Here is a 17,976-nt window from a genome sequence, read left to right on the forward strand (position 1 = left end):
AAGGGGGCTCTGCACTGACAGAAGGGAGCCCAATGTGGAGCTTGAACCTGTGAAATGCGAGATCCTGACCTGAACCAAAGTGGGACGCTCAACTGACTGAGCCCCCCAGGTGCCTCTGCTTCACACATTTTAAAGGCAAGGGAGTGGTGTGAATTTCCCTGTGGTGGAAGTGGTGGATACTTCCTCCAGCATCTCTGGCACAACCCGCTTACAGAGAGGCCAGGTAACACTGTGGCTCTCCCAGCACATTCAGCTAAGCCTTGGCATGGAGGAAGACAGCTGTTTTCTCTCCTGGGCTCAGTGCTTTGTGGATAATGAATAGATGGTGTTCTGGGGTGAGTGCAGCTGTGTGTTGCAGAGTTGGAAGTTAAGGGACGGAAAAATCCAGTCAAGGCCAGCGAGTGGCAGAGTTTGTAAGAGGATGTGCTTCACTGCTCCGCCTCCAGGGAAGGCGCACACGGGCTCTGAAGTTTGGACTCAGGCTCAGTGGCACCCTCTGTTCTCTGTTGACGAGTGACTCTTGCCTGGCAGCCATGACATCTGAGCGTCTCACCAGCGAGACAGCATGGACACGGCTCAGGCGGGCCTAGACCCTTCTGTCCTAACGGTATCTCTTAACACAGACTTTATTTGAATGCACTTACTTAACTTGTGGAAATAAGCAACACGCACCTTCCTAAGGAAGCGGGCCCCCATGCCGCCACAGTGCTGGCCCGGCACGTCCTTCCTTCCCTCGTGAGGTTGGACGGGTGCTGCTTCGAGTCCTCCCCCCAGGCCTCACCTGGGCACACCGTTCACTGTGCCTGCACATCCTCACTCTTCATGCTTCACCATATGGGACCTGTCCTCAGAGGTGCTTACGTTCCTCGAAGTTTCTTGAAACCAGCAGTTCTTTCATTCCTTTCTTTGTGAAGGGAAGAGCAAGAACTGCCCTTGGTTTCCTCTGTGTGATTCTGTGTGATGGTCTTTACCTTTCTTTGTCTTTTCTGTCTTATCCCGCCCTCCCCCCTGACTCCCTGGCCTCATGTCAGGAGCTCCTAGGCTGGGGTCCTCCTGTGGGCTCCAAAGGGTCCATGAACCCTCAGGAATTGCACGGAAATTTGTATGTGTGCACTTTTAGATACTATGCACATGTGTTTCCAAAGAGTCTATGGTTTTCATCAGATTCTCAAAGAGGTCTTGTATCCCACCAAAAACGTGGGTTGCACGGCTCTGAATTTCCCTTGAGTGAGCAGATGATTTTTGATATTCTTTGGGTCTTTTCCTAGTGTTTTGTCTCCATTGTGTATTACATATCCCATTTGATTTTTAGATTTCTATAATATGGTGGAATAACAATGCCTATTTGTTGCTGCCTACTTATTACTTTTGGATTCCCAAAAATGTGGGAAAGTTTTTGTGGAGAGTCACTGTGTTTTTATTATTTTCCTGAAATTGAAATTGCATACTGATTACCCATGGGCCAACTGTGATCTGTGAGTAATTTTTTTCGTTTTTTATTTATTTTTAATTTTTTAAAACAAATGCTTTTTAATTTGTTTTAATTTAAAATTTTTTTATTATTTTTTTTAAGTTTATTTATTTTGAGAGAGAGTGACAGAAAGTGTGAGTGGTGGGGGGGGGGCAGAGAGAGAGAGAGAGAGAGAGAGAATCCCATGCAGGCTCCCAACTGTTAGGGCAGAGCCTGATGCAGGGTTCAAACCCATGAACTGTGAGATATACCTGAGCTGATATCAAAGAATCAAATGCTTAACCAACTTAGCCACCCAGGTACCCCAGTTTTTTCATTTTTAAAATGATTATTATTTTATTTGAAGCCAACGGTAAGAAATTAATGAGCTTTTACAGTAAAATTGACATTACTGGTTTTTCTTAAACATTTGTAAGACCTACCAATCAAGATTCATGTTCCTGCATGACAACACAGGTTACAGCTGAGTTTGTTCTTAAGCCAGTTTCTACCTCTTTTTACTCTCTCCCTGATGCCAAGATCACCTGAGTCTTATTTATTATTGCATTTGTTTATGTATCTTTTTTTCTTAAGGTAAAGAAGTATTTCTCTGTACCTACAATCATCTCATTCGTTCTCATTCCTCTTCCTGCAGGCATTGAAGTCTGGGGTCCCTGTTGTGAAGTGTAATGATCAGAATATGAGAAGGAAAAGAGTGAGTTACTGTGGTTACAGCTGGGCGTCCAGCCAGGTCCCACTTTCCAGGCTGGCTCCCATCCCCCACCTGGCCTGAGTGTTGGCTGATAACAGCTTAGGGATCCCATCTCCTCTCTTCCAACTTGCTGGCAAAGTTACTGCCCTTTGAGACCCATGCCCCTCCCAACACACACCCCGCAGCCCACAGCTGATGACTGATTAACCTGGGATGCAGAGGTGAGAAGAGCTTTGCTATGCAGTTTTTTCTTGTGCAGTTTTTTCTTGCGTAGTTCCCATGGGATGCGACTCAAGCGAGGCTCCAGCTGAGGTCTGGCTTAGCTCAGCTGCTTTCTCCACCCTACTCTGCATCCCTCCTCCCTGTCTCCTGAGGGCACTCTCCATCCATGCCTTGTATGAGAATTCCTGCCTTAGGCTTCTTCCAGAAATCCAGCCCGATGAGGCACTGGCTTCGAAAAGGAGCTCCTCGGGACGACAGATACATCCTATGGTCAACAAGCCAAGGCTCCCTGATGGGACAAGGGGGAACCAGAATTGAAATGGAATATTCTGAAATCTTTGAGCCCTCCCTTCTTTACCAGAATAATTCAGATCCCAGGGATAGTAATTAATTCTATGTCTTATCCCCATACTGTTAGATTAGTATTCCTTAGAGTACTATGTTGGAAGTGACTCTGAGGTGCCATGACACAAATGATTGGTAGGACAGTTGGTCAGCATGTAAGGGGACTGCAGGCACACCCTTCCTATCCTATTCCTTTTACAAGGCCCAGCAAGGATGCTAATCTTTCAGAGAGCCTCCCCTAACCCCAGAGTGAAAATTAGATGCCCGCTCTCTGAGCCTCTGTAGCAACCTGTAATTATCTAGGTTGTCACATTTCCCACATTGAGTTCTTTTTTTTTTTTTTAAACGTTTATTTATTTTTGAGACAGGGAGAGACAGGATGAACGGGGAAGGGTCAGAGAGAGAGGGAGACACAGAATCTGAAACAGGCTCCAGGCTCTGAGCTGTCAGCACAGAGCCAGACGCGGGGCTCGAACTCACGGACTGCGAGATCATGATCTGAGCCGAAGTCGGATGCTTAACCGACTGAGCCACCCAGGTGCCCCCCACATTGAGTTCTTAATACTTATTGAGATGTAACGGAATACATATTTAATTTGTACCATCCGATAGTTTTTTTACATACGAATAACCTGTAAAACCATCACCATAATTGTGAGAGTCAACATTTCCATCCTTTCCAAAAGTTTCCTTTGCCCCTTTGTGATCTCTCCTGACAGTCTCTCCCTGCCCCAAATCCATCCATGGACACCCCAAGCAATGACTGATCCACTTTCTGTCACCATAGACTAGTTTGAGTTTTAGAGAGAGAGTTCATTTATATAAATAGAACCATTCTCTATGTATTATTATTTTTTGTTTGGCTCATAAGCATAATTATTAATAGCTTATTTTTATTGCTGACTAGTATTCCATTGTATGAACATGTCACAATTTGTTTATCTACTCACCTGTTAATGAATCTTTATATTGTTTCTAGTTTTTGGTTATTATAAATCAAGCTGCTGTGAACATTCATGTACGGATTTGGAGAATGAAAAGGCAAGCCATAGATGAGAAAATAATTGCAAAACATATGTTGAAAAGGACTTTTATCCAAAGTCTATAAAGAACCCTTAAAACAGAAATGGGAATACAACCCAATAAAGAAACGGGGAAATATTTGAAAAGACACACCACAAAATAAGATATAGAGATGAGAAGTGAGCCCATGTAAAGATTCTTAGAGTCACTGGTTATTAGGGAAAATTTAAATCAAAACAAGATATCACTGAATAGCTATTAGAAAACAGTTTGGAAGTTTCTTAAAAAGTTAAACATGTGATTTAGCCATTTTTTAATAGACACTTATAACGAATTTTGATTTCTGATTATTTGGATGTTTCTTTCACTAGAGTGAGGTGTAAACACCTTAGGAACATTTTTTTAACATTTTATTTTATCCTGTCTTTTTATTTAATGTGTATATTCCTAGAATCAAGTAGCATGTGTGGAACCTGGTAGTTGTGTACCAAATTTAATCCTATGATTGAAAGGTGGGTAGTGGAAAATATTCCTGGATTGGAGTGTCACTGGAGGAGGATTATCTCTTTCAGAAACAAAGATGAGAACATAGAGGTGCACCCTTCAGGCTCTGCCATGATTTCCTTTGCATTTCTTCTCCTTCTTCTTCTTCTTCTTCTTCTTCTTCTTCTTCTTCTTCTTCTTCTTCTTCTTCTTCTTCTTAATTTTTTATTTGAGAGAGAGAAAGAGAGAGAGCAGGGAAAAGGGGCAGAGGGAGAGAGAGAGAGTCCCAAGCAGGGGCTCGATCCCATGACTCTGGGATCATGACCTAAGCCGAAGTCAAGAGTCTTCTGCTCAGCCAGCTGAGCCACCAGGCGCCCCTTCCTTTGCAGTTCTACCACGAGATTTTAGGGGGTCCCGTCCAGAATGGCTACTACCCATTGCCCATCTAGAGACTTCCCAAATCATAGTTAACACCTGGAGGGTCTTTACCCCCCCCCCCCCCCCGCCCCCGGTGGCACTCATCTACTTAGTGTCATAGTTTTTATGTGTAAAAGTCTGTGAGTTATTTAAGGGTAGAATTCAGTTCTGATTTATTTTCTTTCCTCCCCGCAGCTTTTGTTTAACAATTTGTATGTATATTTGCTCAACTAAATAAGGTTATTGCATGAATTAAACACAGCTTTAAATCCTTGTCTTTTACTATCAGGAAATATGGGAGGAATAAAAGAAGTAGACATATATACTGTCTGTATTCAATTTGTCAGAGAATTGGCACTCTCTCTAAGACTGGACTCTGAAAAGTTTTAAGCAAAATCTAAAAGCCATTTTTCCCAGTAAAAATATTATTCATGCACATTATAGAACACATAGAAAATATGTAAAATACAGTGTTAGTGGAAAAGTATATAGATGTGGTGGAACACCTTTCTGGGGGACAATTTGGCAATCTACCAAAATTTAAAATCTATCTCCTTTTTTATCTAGCATTTGATTTCTATGAAATTATCCTACAGAAGAAGGTAAAAAAAGCCTTCCAGTCTTTCTCCCATGCACTTTTTAAAAGTTCTGATTATATAAAGAACATGATTTTGTAACCACTTTTTTTCATTTAACACAAGATTATTATAAAATAATTCCTTGTGTTGTTTCAAAGTCTTTTGCCTATTTTTTTTAACACACAGTGTTTTATTAGTTTCTGGTATACAATATAGTGATTCCACAATTCCATACATTACCTCAAGCTCATCACAAGAAGTGCACTCCTTAATCCCCATCACCTGTTTAACCAATCCCCCTTCACCACCTCCCGTCTGGTAACCATCAGTGTGTTCTCTATAGTTAAGAGTTTGTTTCTTGGTTTGTCTCTCTCTTTCTCTCTCTTTTTCCCTTTGTTCCTTTGTTACGTTTCTTAAATTCCACATGTGAGTGAAATCCTACGGTATTTGTCTTTCTCTGAATGACTAATTTCACTTACCATTATACCCTCCACCTCCATCCATGTCCTTGCAAATGGCAAGATTTTATTCTTTTTTATGGCTGAGTAATATTTCATTATATGTATATACCACCTCTTTATCCATTCATCAATCATTGGACACTTGGGCTGCTTCCATAATTTGGCTGTTGTAAATAATGCTGCTATAAACACAGGGGTATATGTATCCCTTTAATTTAGTGTTTTTGTATTCTTTGAATAAATACCCAGTAGTATAATTACTGGACTGTAGGGTAGTTCTATTTTTAACTTTTTGAGGAACCTCCATACTGTTTTCTACAGCGGCTACACCAGTTTGCATTCCCACCAACACTGTAAGAGGGTTCCCCTTTCTGCACATCCTCACCAATATCTGTTGTTATGTTTTTGATTTGGGCCATTTTGACAGGTGTGATGTGATATCTCATTGTAGTTTTTTAGGTAAAAGGTTCTTTTTTTTTTTTTGAGAGAGAGACAGAGCAAGTGGAGGAGGGGTAGGGAGAGAGAGAGAGAGAGAAAGAATCCCAAGCAGGCTCCATGCTGCCAGCACAGAGCCCAATGCAGGGCTCAAACCCACGAACCATGAGATCATGACCAGCCAAAACCAAGAGTTACATGCTCAACTGACTGAGCCACTGAGACGCCCCTCACTGTAGTTCTGATTTTAATTTCCCTGATGCTGAGTGATGTTGAGTATCTTTTCACATGTCTATTGGCCATCTGTATATCTTCTTTAAAGAAATGTCCGTTCATGTTTTCTTCCCACTTTTTAATTGGGTTATTTGTTTTTTGGGTGTTGATTATATAAGTTCTTTATAGATTTTGGATATTAACCCTCTATCAGATATGTCATTTGCAAATATCTTCTCAAATTCAGTAGGTTCTCTTTTAGTTGCTGATTGTTTCCTTTGCTGTACAGAAGCTAAACTTTTTATGTTGATGTAGTCCTAATAGTTTATTTCTGCTTTTGTTTCCCTTGGCTCAGGAGACATATCTAGAAAAAAGTTTCTATAGCTGATGTCAGATAAGAACATACTACCTATGTTCTTTTCTAGGATTTTTATAGTTTCATACCTCACATTTGGGTCTTTAATCCATTTTGAATTTACTTTTGTGTATGGTGTAAGAAAGTGGTCCAGTTTTATTCTTTTGCATGTTGCTATTCAGTGTTCCCAGCACCATTTGTTGAAGAGACTCTTTTCCCCATGGATATTCTTTCCTGTTTTGTTGGGTGTTAATTGACCATATACTAGTGGGTTTGTTTCTGGGTTTTCTATGATGTTCTGATCTATGTGTCTGATTTTGTGCCAGTACCATACTCTTTTGATTGCTACAGCTTTGTAATATAACTTCAAGTCCAGAATGGTGATGTCTCCAGCTTTGCTTCTCTTTTTCAAGATTGCTTTGGTCATTTGGTCCTTTGTGGTTCCATACAACTTTTAGCATTGTTTGTTCTAGTTCTGTGAAAAATGCTATTTGTATTTTGATAGGGATTCCATTAATTGTGTAGACTGCTCAGGGTAGCATAGGCATTTTTAACAATATTTGTTCTTCCATCCATGAGCATGGAATGTCTTTCCATTTCTTTGTGTCCTCTTTAACTTCTTTTATCAATGTTTTATAGTTTTCAGAGTACAGGTCTTTTACTTTTTGGTTAGGTTTATTCCTAGGTATCTTATTATTTTTATTGCAATTGTAAGTGGGATTCTTAATTTCTCTTTCTGCTGCTTCATTATTGGTGGATAGAAATGCAACAGATTTCTATACATTGATTTTGTATCCTGGACTTTACTGAACTTATTTATCAGTTGTCATACTGTTTTGGGGGGAGTCTTTAGGGTTTTCTATATATAGTATCATGTCATCTGCAAATAGTGAAAATTTTGCTTCTTCCTTACTGGTTTGAATGCTTTTATTTCTTTTTGTTGCCTGATTGCTGTGGCTAGGACTTCCAGTATTATGTTGAATGAAAGTGGTGAGAGTGGACATCCTTGTCTTGCTCCTCACCTTAGGGGAAAATCTCTCAATTTTTCCCCATTAAGGATGATGTTAGCTATGGTTTTTTTTCATATTTGGCTTTTATTATGTTGAGGTATGCTTCAACTAAACCTACTTTGTTGAGGGTTTTTATCATAAATAGATGTTGTACTTATCAAATGCTGTTTCTGTGTCTGGTGAAATGATCATATGGTTCTTATCCTTTCTCTTATTAATGTGATGAATCACATTGATTGATTTGTGAATATTGAACCATGCTTGCAACCCAAGAATAAATTCCACTTGATGGTGGTGAGTGATTTTTTTAAATGTATTGTTGGATTTGGTTTGCTAGCGTTGTGTTGAGGAGTTTTGAATTTATGTTCATCAGGAATATTGCCTATAGTTCTCTTTTTTAGTGGTGTCTTTATCTGGTTTTGGTATCAGGGTAATGCTGGCCTCATACAATGAATTTGGAAGTTTTCCTTCTTTTTCTCTGTTTTGGAATAGTTTGAGAAGAATAGGTCTTAACTGTTCTTTAAATGTTTGGTTCAATTCACCTGTGAAGCCATCTGGTCCTGGATGTTTGTTTGTTTGGATATTTTTGATTACTGATTCGATTTCTTTGCTGGTTATTGGTCTGTTCAAATTTTCTATTTATTCCTGTTTCAGTTTTGCTAGTTTATATGTTTCTAGGAATTTATCCATTTCTTCCAGGTTATCCAATTTGTTGGCATATAGTTTTTCATAATATTCTCTTATAATTATTTGTATTTCTTTGATGTTTGTTATTTCCCCTTTATCATTTGAAATTTAACTTATTTGAGTCTTTTCTCTTTTTTTCTTGATAAGTCTGGCTAGAAGGTTTATCATTTTTATTGATTTTTCTCAAAGAACCAACTCCTGGTTTCATTGATCTGTTCTATTGTTTTGTTTGTTTGTTTGAGTTTCTATATCATTTATTTCTGTTCTAATGTTTAGTATTTCCTTCCTTTTGCTGGTTTTAGGATTTTTCTGTTACTCTTTTTGTAGCTTCTTTAGGTGTAAGGTTATGTTGTTTATTTGAGATTTTTCTTGGTTCTTGAAGTATGCCTGTATTGCTATATACTTCCCTTTTAGTATCACTGATGGGGTATCCCAAAGGATTTGGACCATTGTGTTCTCATTTTTATTTGTTTCTATGTACTTTTTAATTTCTTTTTTTTTTTTTATTTTCTGGTTGATCCATTTATTGTTTAGTAGCATGTTATTTAACCTCCATGTATTTGTGGTCTTTCCAGATTTTTTTTCTTGTGGTTGACTTATAATTTCATAGCCTTGTTGTTAGAAAAGACTTGGTCTTGAATTTTTTGAAGCTTGTTTTATGGGCTAATATGTAATTTATTCTGGAAACTGTTCCATGTGCACTTGAAAACTATGTATATTCTACTATTTTAGAATGGAATTTTTTTTTAACATTTTTATTTATTTTTGAGAGACAGAGAGAAGAGCATGAGCGGGGGAGGGGCAGAGAGCGAGGGAGACACAGAATCTGTGCTGTCAGCACAGAGCCCGACATGGGGCTCGAACCCACCAACTGCGAGATCATGACTGGAGCTGAAGTCGGATGCTTAAACTGACTGAGTCACTCAGGCTCCCCTAGAATGGAATGTTTTAAATATGTCTGTTAAATCCATCTGTTCCAGTGTATCATTCAAAGGCATTGTTTCCTTGTTGATTTTCTGTTTACATAGTGTGTTCTTTTATATAAGAGGGGTGTTAAGGTCCCCTATTATTATTGTATTATTGTTGATTAGTTCCTTTATGTTTATTAACTGTGAATACATATTTACATTTTGTTTTTTTTAGAGAGAGAGAGAGAGAGAGAGCACTAGCAGGGGAGAGGACAGAGGGAGAGAGAGAGAGAGAGAGAGAGAGAGAGAGAGAGAGAGAATGATAAGCAGGCTCCACGCTCAGCACAAAGCCCAACACAAGGCTCAATCCTGTGACCCTAGGGTCATGACCTGAGCTGAAATCAAGAGTTGATGCTTAACCAACTGAGCCACCTGGCACCCCATATTTATAATTATTATATCTTCTTGTTGTACTGTCCCCTTCATTATTATAAAGTGTTCTTCTTTATCTCTTGTTACAGTCTTTGTTTTAAGTCTATTTTTTTGTTAGCATTGCTACTTTGGCTTTCTTTTGATATCCATTTGCATGATAGATGTTTCTCCATCCCCTCACTTTCAATCTACAGGGGTTTTTAGGTCTAAAGTGAGTCTCTTGTAAGTGGCATATACATGGGTCTTTTTTTTTCCTTTTTTTCTTTTTGTTAATTTTTAGCATTTAATTTTTTTGAGAGACAGAGAGAGACAGAGTGTGAGCAGGGGAGGGTCAGAGAGAGAGAGGGAGACACAGATTCCAAAGCAGGCTCCAGGCTCTGAGCTGTCAGCACAGAACCCGATGCAGGGCTTAAACTCAAGAACCGTGAGATCATGACCTGAGACAAAGTTGGACGCTTAACCAACTGAGCCACCCAGGTGCCCCAGGTCTTGTTTTTTTAAAATCTATTCTGTCATCCTTTGTCTTTTGATTGGAATGTGTAGTCCATTTACATTGAAAGTAATTATTGATAGATAGGTATTTATTGACATTTCATTATTTTGTAGTTGTTTCTGAAGACTTTCTCTGAACCTTTCTTGTCTTTCCATCTTTCATGGTTTGCTAATTTTCTTTAGTTACAGATTTGGATTTCTTTGTCTTTATTCTTTGCATATTTATTAGTGGTTTTTGATATAGGGTTACCATTAGGTTTGTATATAACATCTTTTGCATATAGCAGCCTATATTAAGTTGATGGTCATTTAAGTGTGAACCCATTCTTTACTCCTCTCCTCCACATAGTTTAGGTATATGGTGCCATATTTGACATCTTTTTATTTTGTAATCCCTTGAGTGATGTTACAGAAATATTTATTTGTAGTGCTTTTGTGTTTCTAAGCATCTTACTGTCACTTTGGTATTTCCTTTCCACTCACAGTGTCCCCTTAAATATTTCTTGTGGGACTCATGTAATGGTCATGAACCCTTTAGATTTTATTTGTCTGGGAAACTCTTTATCTCTCCTTATATTCTGAATGAAATCCTTGCTGGACAGAGTATTCTTGACTGCAGTTTTCCCATCTAGCACTTTAAATATATCATGCCACTACCCCCTGGCTTAGAAAGTTTCTGCTGAAAACTCCCTTGATAGCCTTATTAGGTTTCAGTTGTATGAAACTGCCTTCTTTTGTATTGTTGCTTGACATTTTTTTCTTGATCACTGTATTTTGCCAATTTAAATGTAATATGTCTTGGTGTGGGTCTGTTTTTGTTAACTTTTTTTTGGGGGGGGGTGTCTGTGCATCCTGGATCAAGACATCTGTTTCCTCCTCCAGAATAGGGAAGTTTTCAGCTATCATTTCTTTAAATATATTTCCCCCCTTTTCTCTCTTCTGGGATTCCTCTAATATGAATGTTATTATATTTGATGCACTCACTGAGTTCCCTAAGTCTATTTTGTTTTGCATAATTCTTTTCTCTTTCTTTTGTTCAGCTTAATTATTTTCCATTACTCTGTCTACTAGGTCATTAATTTGTTCCTCTGCTTCTTGCAGCCTGCTGTTGATTCCATCAAGCATGTTTCTCATTTCATTTATTGAGCCCTTTATCTCTGCTATGTTATTCCTTATCTCTGTGTTAAGGGTCTTACTCATGTCTTCTGCTCTTTTCTCAAGTCCAGTGAGTATCCTTATGACTGTGGCTTTAAGTTTTGTGTCAGGCATATTACTTATATCTATTTCTTTTAGATCTCTGGCCTAGGCCTTGTCCTGTTCTTTCACTTGAGCTAAATTTCTCTGTCTTCTCATTTTGTCTAAGTCTCTGTTCTTGTTTCTGTGTTTTAGGAAAGTGAGCTATGTCTCCTGTTCTTGAGGGTAATGGCTTTATGAAGAAGAGGTCCTGTAGTGGCGTGTAGTGACTCCTTATTCCCAGGCACTGATGCTTCTGGGAGTGTCTCCAATATGTGCTGTGTGTACTCTGCTTTTGTGTCATGGCTGTTTTATCTTTCAAGCTAGTTGTCTGCAGAGTCTCTTTGTCTGTTGTGGGCAGTGTTTGGTCTCTGGCCTGAATGTGGTGCATTTTAACTAGGTGTGCCCTGGTCTGCTTGTGAAATGAGACTTGTCACTGCTGCCACTGGACCTGAGGCTCCATAAACCTCTCACGGTGGGAGATGACATGAGCAGGCGTTTGGGCAGGTCTTCTGGGGGAGGAAGACCCCAGCTGTGCTGGGACTGAGACAAACATGACTGGGAAGGGCAATCAGTTCCGCTGGAGTGTGGGGGTGAAAGGCAGGGCTTGGTGTAAGCAAGTTAGGTAGTGAGTGTCTGCACTATGCTGGTTCCCACAGGTGGCCCTGTGCTTATGCTGAGGGGCAGGGGAGGGAAAAGGTGCCCACAAGTTCCTTTGTTCCCAGAGGGGTCTCTCCATGTATGCTGCCTCTCTGGGATACACTCCGAAATGAGCAAAGAATCTCCCCATTGTGAGCTCCAGGCTTCTTCAGATCTCTCTTTTCACACTGAATGTCCGAGGCCTGTGTGCCTGCCTTCTCTTCAAGAGTGGTCCCAATGCCCTCCAGGCTCTATCCCAGCTAAGCTTGCTGACCTTTAAACTCCAGGCTTTAAGCCCTGCTGGTTGCCAGAAGTCAGGAAATTCAGCCTCTTTCCCTGTGTAAGCCAGTTGCTATGGGGATTCATCTTACTCATGTTCACTCCCCTGTGTATTAGTCTGTCTTTCACTCTCTGCACAACTCTCTACCCACCACAGAAGCTATGGCCCATTTCTCTTCTAAACCGTGCCTCTGCACTTCCTACCTCCTTCAGTGTTGTGGAGTGTGGGGAATAAGATTAGGAATTCCCTGGACTTGCACTGATGGGTTAACAAGGCATAAAGAAGTACAAAGCCATAGGATGCTCACGCCCAACTTTGGGTGATCAAGATTAGGTAAATAAGTATAGAGAAGGTGGGGCAGAAGCACTAGTATAGAGAGAGCGGGACAAAGCCCCAATATAGAACATAGATATATGAAATAACCAAAATTAGGTATTCAGGGGGGAAGCACCCCCTAATTTAGCACTCCAGTAGAAAGCTGCTTTTACAGGAGGGAAGGGCCAAGTTAGGTAAACAGGTGAATAGGGCTATAGAGTGCCCTGCAGGTGAAGCAGCCCAGAGTGGAGATGATTAACAAAAGAAAGGTGCCTTGTTAACCCTGAGGTCATGTGTCCTACCTGTCCCATCCCCTAGGCTAGCTAAGATAAACAGAGGTGGTGTCTCATGTCCCCTGTAAACAACCTTTCAACCTACTGTCCTGCATCAGGTATCTGTTTTGTATTAACCCAACCCCCTAACCCCGAATATCTTCAAGACCCTCTTTCCCTCACATCCATGTGTTAAGGTTCACAGATTTAGTGTCTCTTTGTGCACGTCCATCACCATGTTTGTAAGCCTACTGATCCTAATAAAAACTGGACAAGGACCATTATTTGGGGCTCTTGTCTTTTCCCGGACATTAACCATCTCTTGCTTTCAATCCTGAGTTCTGCTCTCTTGCTAGACAAGAAAGAACTTTAGACTTAGATTTACGACAGTGGAGTTTGTTCTGCCAGTCTTCAGGTCAATTTCTGACGTATTTAGGTTGATTTGATAGTTATCTAGTTGTATTTGTGGGTTGAGGTGAGTCTAGGGTCCTTCTATTCCACCACCGTCTTCTAACAACTATCTTCTTTTGCTTATTTTTAATGCCTGTATCAATGTCTACCATCAGACAGTACTACAGTTCCCCTATTGTTAGTTATTTGGTTTCTTTTGATGGGATGGGAGTAGCTTATAAATATTGCATGGCAGATTTTTTAGAATAAAGCTTTTTGAATATAGCAGATTATTTCCTTATTTATGCATATTGTTTAATTGTTCTTTAGAAAGGTTTCCAAAAGGGATGTGGCATTAATTGTACCCTCAGAAATGCATGAGTGTGTTTAAGCAAATTTAATAGCTCTCAGAAATTCACTGATTCTGAGTCAAGTACTTGATTGTATGAAAGGATAGGCTAGAATATATGGTTATTTATTCAGTCCCCGACACCAGCTAAAGATCATCTTCCTGTTATGTGCATTTTATCATCACTGTTTGCTTATTAAATAAAGCAGAAGTTTAAATATAGAAGGAAACTAATGATTCTTCACCACAGTTGATATTCCACAGAAGTTATGAGAACTGATCAAGGATCAAAAGAATCTTGCAGTTCTGTGCTCTAATTTTTGCATCAAAGCTTTCATTTGGCACTCAGACACCCCTAATTATATGAAAGTATGACAAGCAATATCCTGAATATTTTCTCTGGTTTCTACTTTCTCACTGTTTAAAACAGAGCTACCAGAATCTCCTGAAAAGTGGAATTAAAGGGATTTAATGTCCATCTTGCAGATCAACAAAGCCACCAAATTCCTAACCCAAGATTTGCTTTTGTCCAACTTACATAGTTTTTCAGATCCATGAAGAGAGGGTACAGCTCTAATAGAGATAGATGAGATGGCAGTCATCAATATGGTATGGGTTTTAAACTGTATATAGAAAAAAAAGAAATAATAAGAAATGTAATAGGAGAAAGTGATGCCAAGCTTTCATCTTTTCTTTTGAACATACTATTGATTCTTACATTTGTGAAGGGATTTATATTTGTTTTTACTGGAGGTATTTATATCTACCTATCCATCCATCTATCTGTCACAGTGCTAGTTATCAAATGATTGCCTCTCAGCTTTGAATTTGTTACTCTTGCTGTGCTTTGTGAGTTGGGCCTGGACATTTATAGACACTTCACTTTGAGAGCTGGTGTAACATTAGGTTTTGGCAGTATAGGGAAACAGTGCAGGCATAGCAAAGAAAGGCTTTCCCTGTGTGCTTTTTCTCTTCCTACTTCAGCTGTCCAGGTGCCAGTGGTGAGTGGGTGGCCCAGTGGCCTTCAGTCTCCTGTGAGACTCTCCAGTGCCTCTGTAGAAGCCTTTCTATAGACCAACAACAATATATAGGCACCCCAGTGAGCAGCTTACATTAGAACAGCTTCATCCCGTGGCACCCGCATGAACTTTACCAGAACCCTAACATGTGACCTTCTGCAGATCATCTCTGGCCTACAACACCCAGTGGAATTTGTGCTCTTCAGCAGGTTGTAGCTGGACCCTTTCCAATGAGATCTAAATCTCAGTGGTGAGTTGGTGCTCTTCCAAATGTTTAGTTCCCTCCTTATGTATTCTCTTTCACCTAGGGGTATAATTGCTCCCAACATTTGCTCTGAATCCTCTGTAGCTCACTTCATAATCATCTTTCACTAGTTAAGTATTTTTTAATATAAAAATTTTTCTGTTCACATTTCTGGTGTGTTTCAATTACAAGTAGTTACTGAGCTCCTATTATGTGTCAGACACAGTTGCTGACCTCAAAGACCCTATGGTTTCCATGTAATAAACAAGTAAGGTGTCAGGAATAGCAGGGGAACTTCTTTTAGGATGAGAGTCATGGGTTAGGGTCAAAATGTTCTGCTTAAGGAAGTGACACTTCAACCCATACTGGAGATCAGTAGAAACTGGTCAGATTAAGAGATGGGAGAAGCATGTTCCAATGAAGAGAGCAGCTTGTCCAAGGACCAGTGTCAGAACTGAGTGGTAGGTTTGCAGACCTGCAGCTTGGGAACTATACTGCTGAGTGTCTGGGAAAAGGAACCAATGTGGAAGCAGGGGCCAGATCTCAGAGGGCACTGGCAACAATGTTAGGGATTCTGGACTTTAAGCAGCTGTCATGAGGGTTGTTGATTCACCAAAAGGTTGTTAGTAAAGCAAGGACATTGTGTTCTCTTGTGTTCTCATAAATTAGAATGGTGGTTCTAAATCCCAGCAGCACATTTGAAACACATAGAGTACTTAAATAAAATCTGGGCCTGACCCACACCAAATAAAATAGTCTCTCCAGGCGTGAATACCAGGCCACAGTAGTTTTTACATTTTTCTCGGTGATTCCAAAGTATAGGCAAGGCTGAGAACCACTGTCTTGAGAAACAAAAAAATTACATGATGGTATGATGAGGTTAAATGACCAGTTTCAGGATAAAGCCTGTTTATTAGATGGTGAAAGTCTTCCAACTTAAAGATTACTTAAACTAATACTGCTTCATTATGTCAAAGTCATTTAGAATTCCAAAGGCACTGATTTGATGTTTTTCTAATTTAGGGAGTGGTTACAGGTGACAGATATTTTTGATGTAAATATCCTGAAATACTCACTCAAGGCAGGGGTGGTATCCTTGGGGAGTTAGGCAAATATCTAAAATTAATGCAACAGGGAAATTTCTAGTAAGTTTTGTTTTAGTTAAAAAACAAAAAGCTTCAGATAGTTAAACAAATATTTGCTAAGCAAGGAAATGAATAAATGACCTCGTTGTAATTAGATTCCAACTAAATAAAAAGAAAGGGAGCATATTTGCCACCTTTTATCTTGACTAAAATTAATTAAACATTAATTTATCATCTGAGGTTAACCTCAAGATAAACCAGGTCTTAGAGCTGTGTTTGACTAATTTATGAAAATCTATATTTGTTATAAGGGTGAGGAGTACCGTTATTTGATTTCATTTTTTTCTGGCACTAAAAACTAAAGACAGTTTCAAAAGAATCTTAAGCACTTTCTTTGGCTGCACAGCTGTTTCTATTGCTTTCTGACATGCTGTGCTGACCTCCAAACCACACTGTTTATGTTACTTTAGAGACTGAATCAGATGCACCACCTCTGGAGACTATGCAGGTTAAAGAAAAAAAATCATTAGGTTTTGCATTATAGAGGCATTACAGGGAGCGAGGCTTGAAATCATAACGTAGCCACAGTAGACCAGCTAATCTCACTCAAATGGGACATGGTTCTTGTATGCTGCTTACATGGCGTGACAATTGATGCACATATGGATTGCAGGCAAGAGAGAATAAATTAAATGATTATCAGGAGTATTCTAGTCAATCTATAATGTGGCTGAAACAGGAAAATTAATGCTGAAATTCCCATTTATTGAATATTGAATCAACTTCCATGGTACTTATTATTGATTCTACTTCTTTTGGCCTGCTATTTTGAAAGGTACTGCCTTTTTCTCTAGCAGTTGGTTACATGCCTGCAAATTTCCATGGATGTAAAACCCCTTGAGATTACAGTACCAAGCTCATTACGGAATGCTTTTCTTTTACTCACATGCCTGGTGGGGAACTAAGCTCAGAGTTGAGATTTGCAGTAAAGTGCTTTTTTCAATTACGTTGGAAAAAAGATGGGATTGATAGAACATTCCATAAAGAAAACATATGACTGAATCCATGGTGTCATAAAATATTACAATATGCGATAAAATAAAAGACCCCATTATTCCCTAGGGTTTCACTGTATCTTGTTTCACATTCACTTGACTTCCTCATACATATTTCATAGCTAAATTACCGTGATATAGAAAGCTATGTATAATGATATCTGAGTTACAAAAAAAAGTAGCAATCAAATATGGCCTAAACATAATGTAATGTATTTGGGTAGTACCTAAAGTAAGGCTCAAGAACAATTGTCACTGGCACAAACATGTAATTGGAGAAGTGTGTTTTAACTAAAGGCTGAGAGAATGAGGACATTTTCCAGTTGCTCAAATTAAGCTCACTAAGTCCCTCACAGGGTTCTGTGGGGAATTACGACTATTGACATATTACTGTCTGTACTGAACTCATTCCACTTCCAGGAATACAGTGCTTGGCTTTTCATCAGTCTTCCCATCAGTTACATCTGATATTTATAGTCCCGCTCGAGAAGCAGGTAGAGGAAAGAGAAGTGGGAGATGGAGGTTCTAGTCTGAGCCACTGAGTAACTGGATGGCTTTGGGAAACTCACGGGCCTTTTTGGAGGATATGCAGAGTTGGAGGGGATTCTCGAAGTCATCCATTCTAACTTCTCTACCAACACAAAGCAATCTCTGCCATAAATCCACCTGGGGATTCAGCTTCATTTTAGGCACTTCTCTTAAGAGAGGCTAATTATATATAATATAGCCAATTCTTTTCCTGGACGTTTCCAAAGATTTGAAGGATTTTAATTATATTGAGCTGAGATCTTCTAATATGTAACATCCATATGTTACATCTAACATGTAACATCTCAAGTCCTTTGAGACACAGGGTTTAACACATAGGAAAC

This window comes from Panthera leo, chromosome D4 (assembly GCF_018350215.1).
Source record: "Panthera leo isolate Ple1 chromosome D4, P.leo_Ple1_pat1.1, whole genome shotgun sequence".
Classification (NCBI taxonomy): domain Eukaryota; kingdom Metazoa; phylum Chordata; class Mammalia; order Carnivora; family Felidae; genus Panthera; species Panthera leo.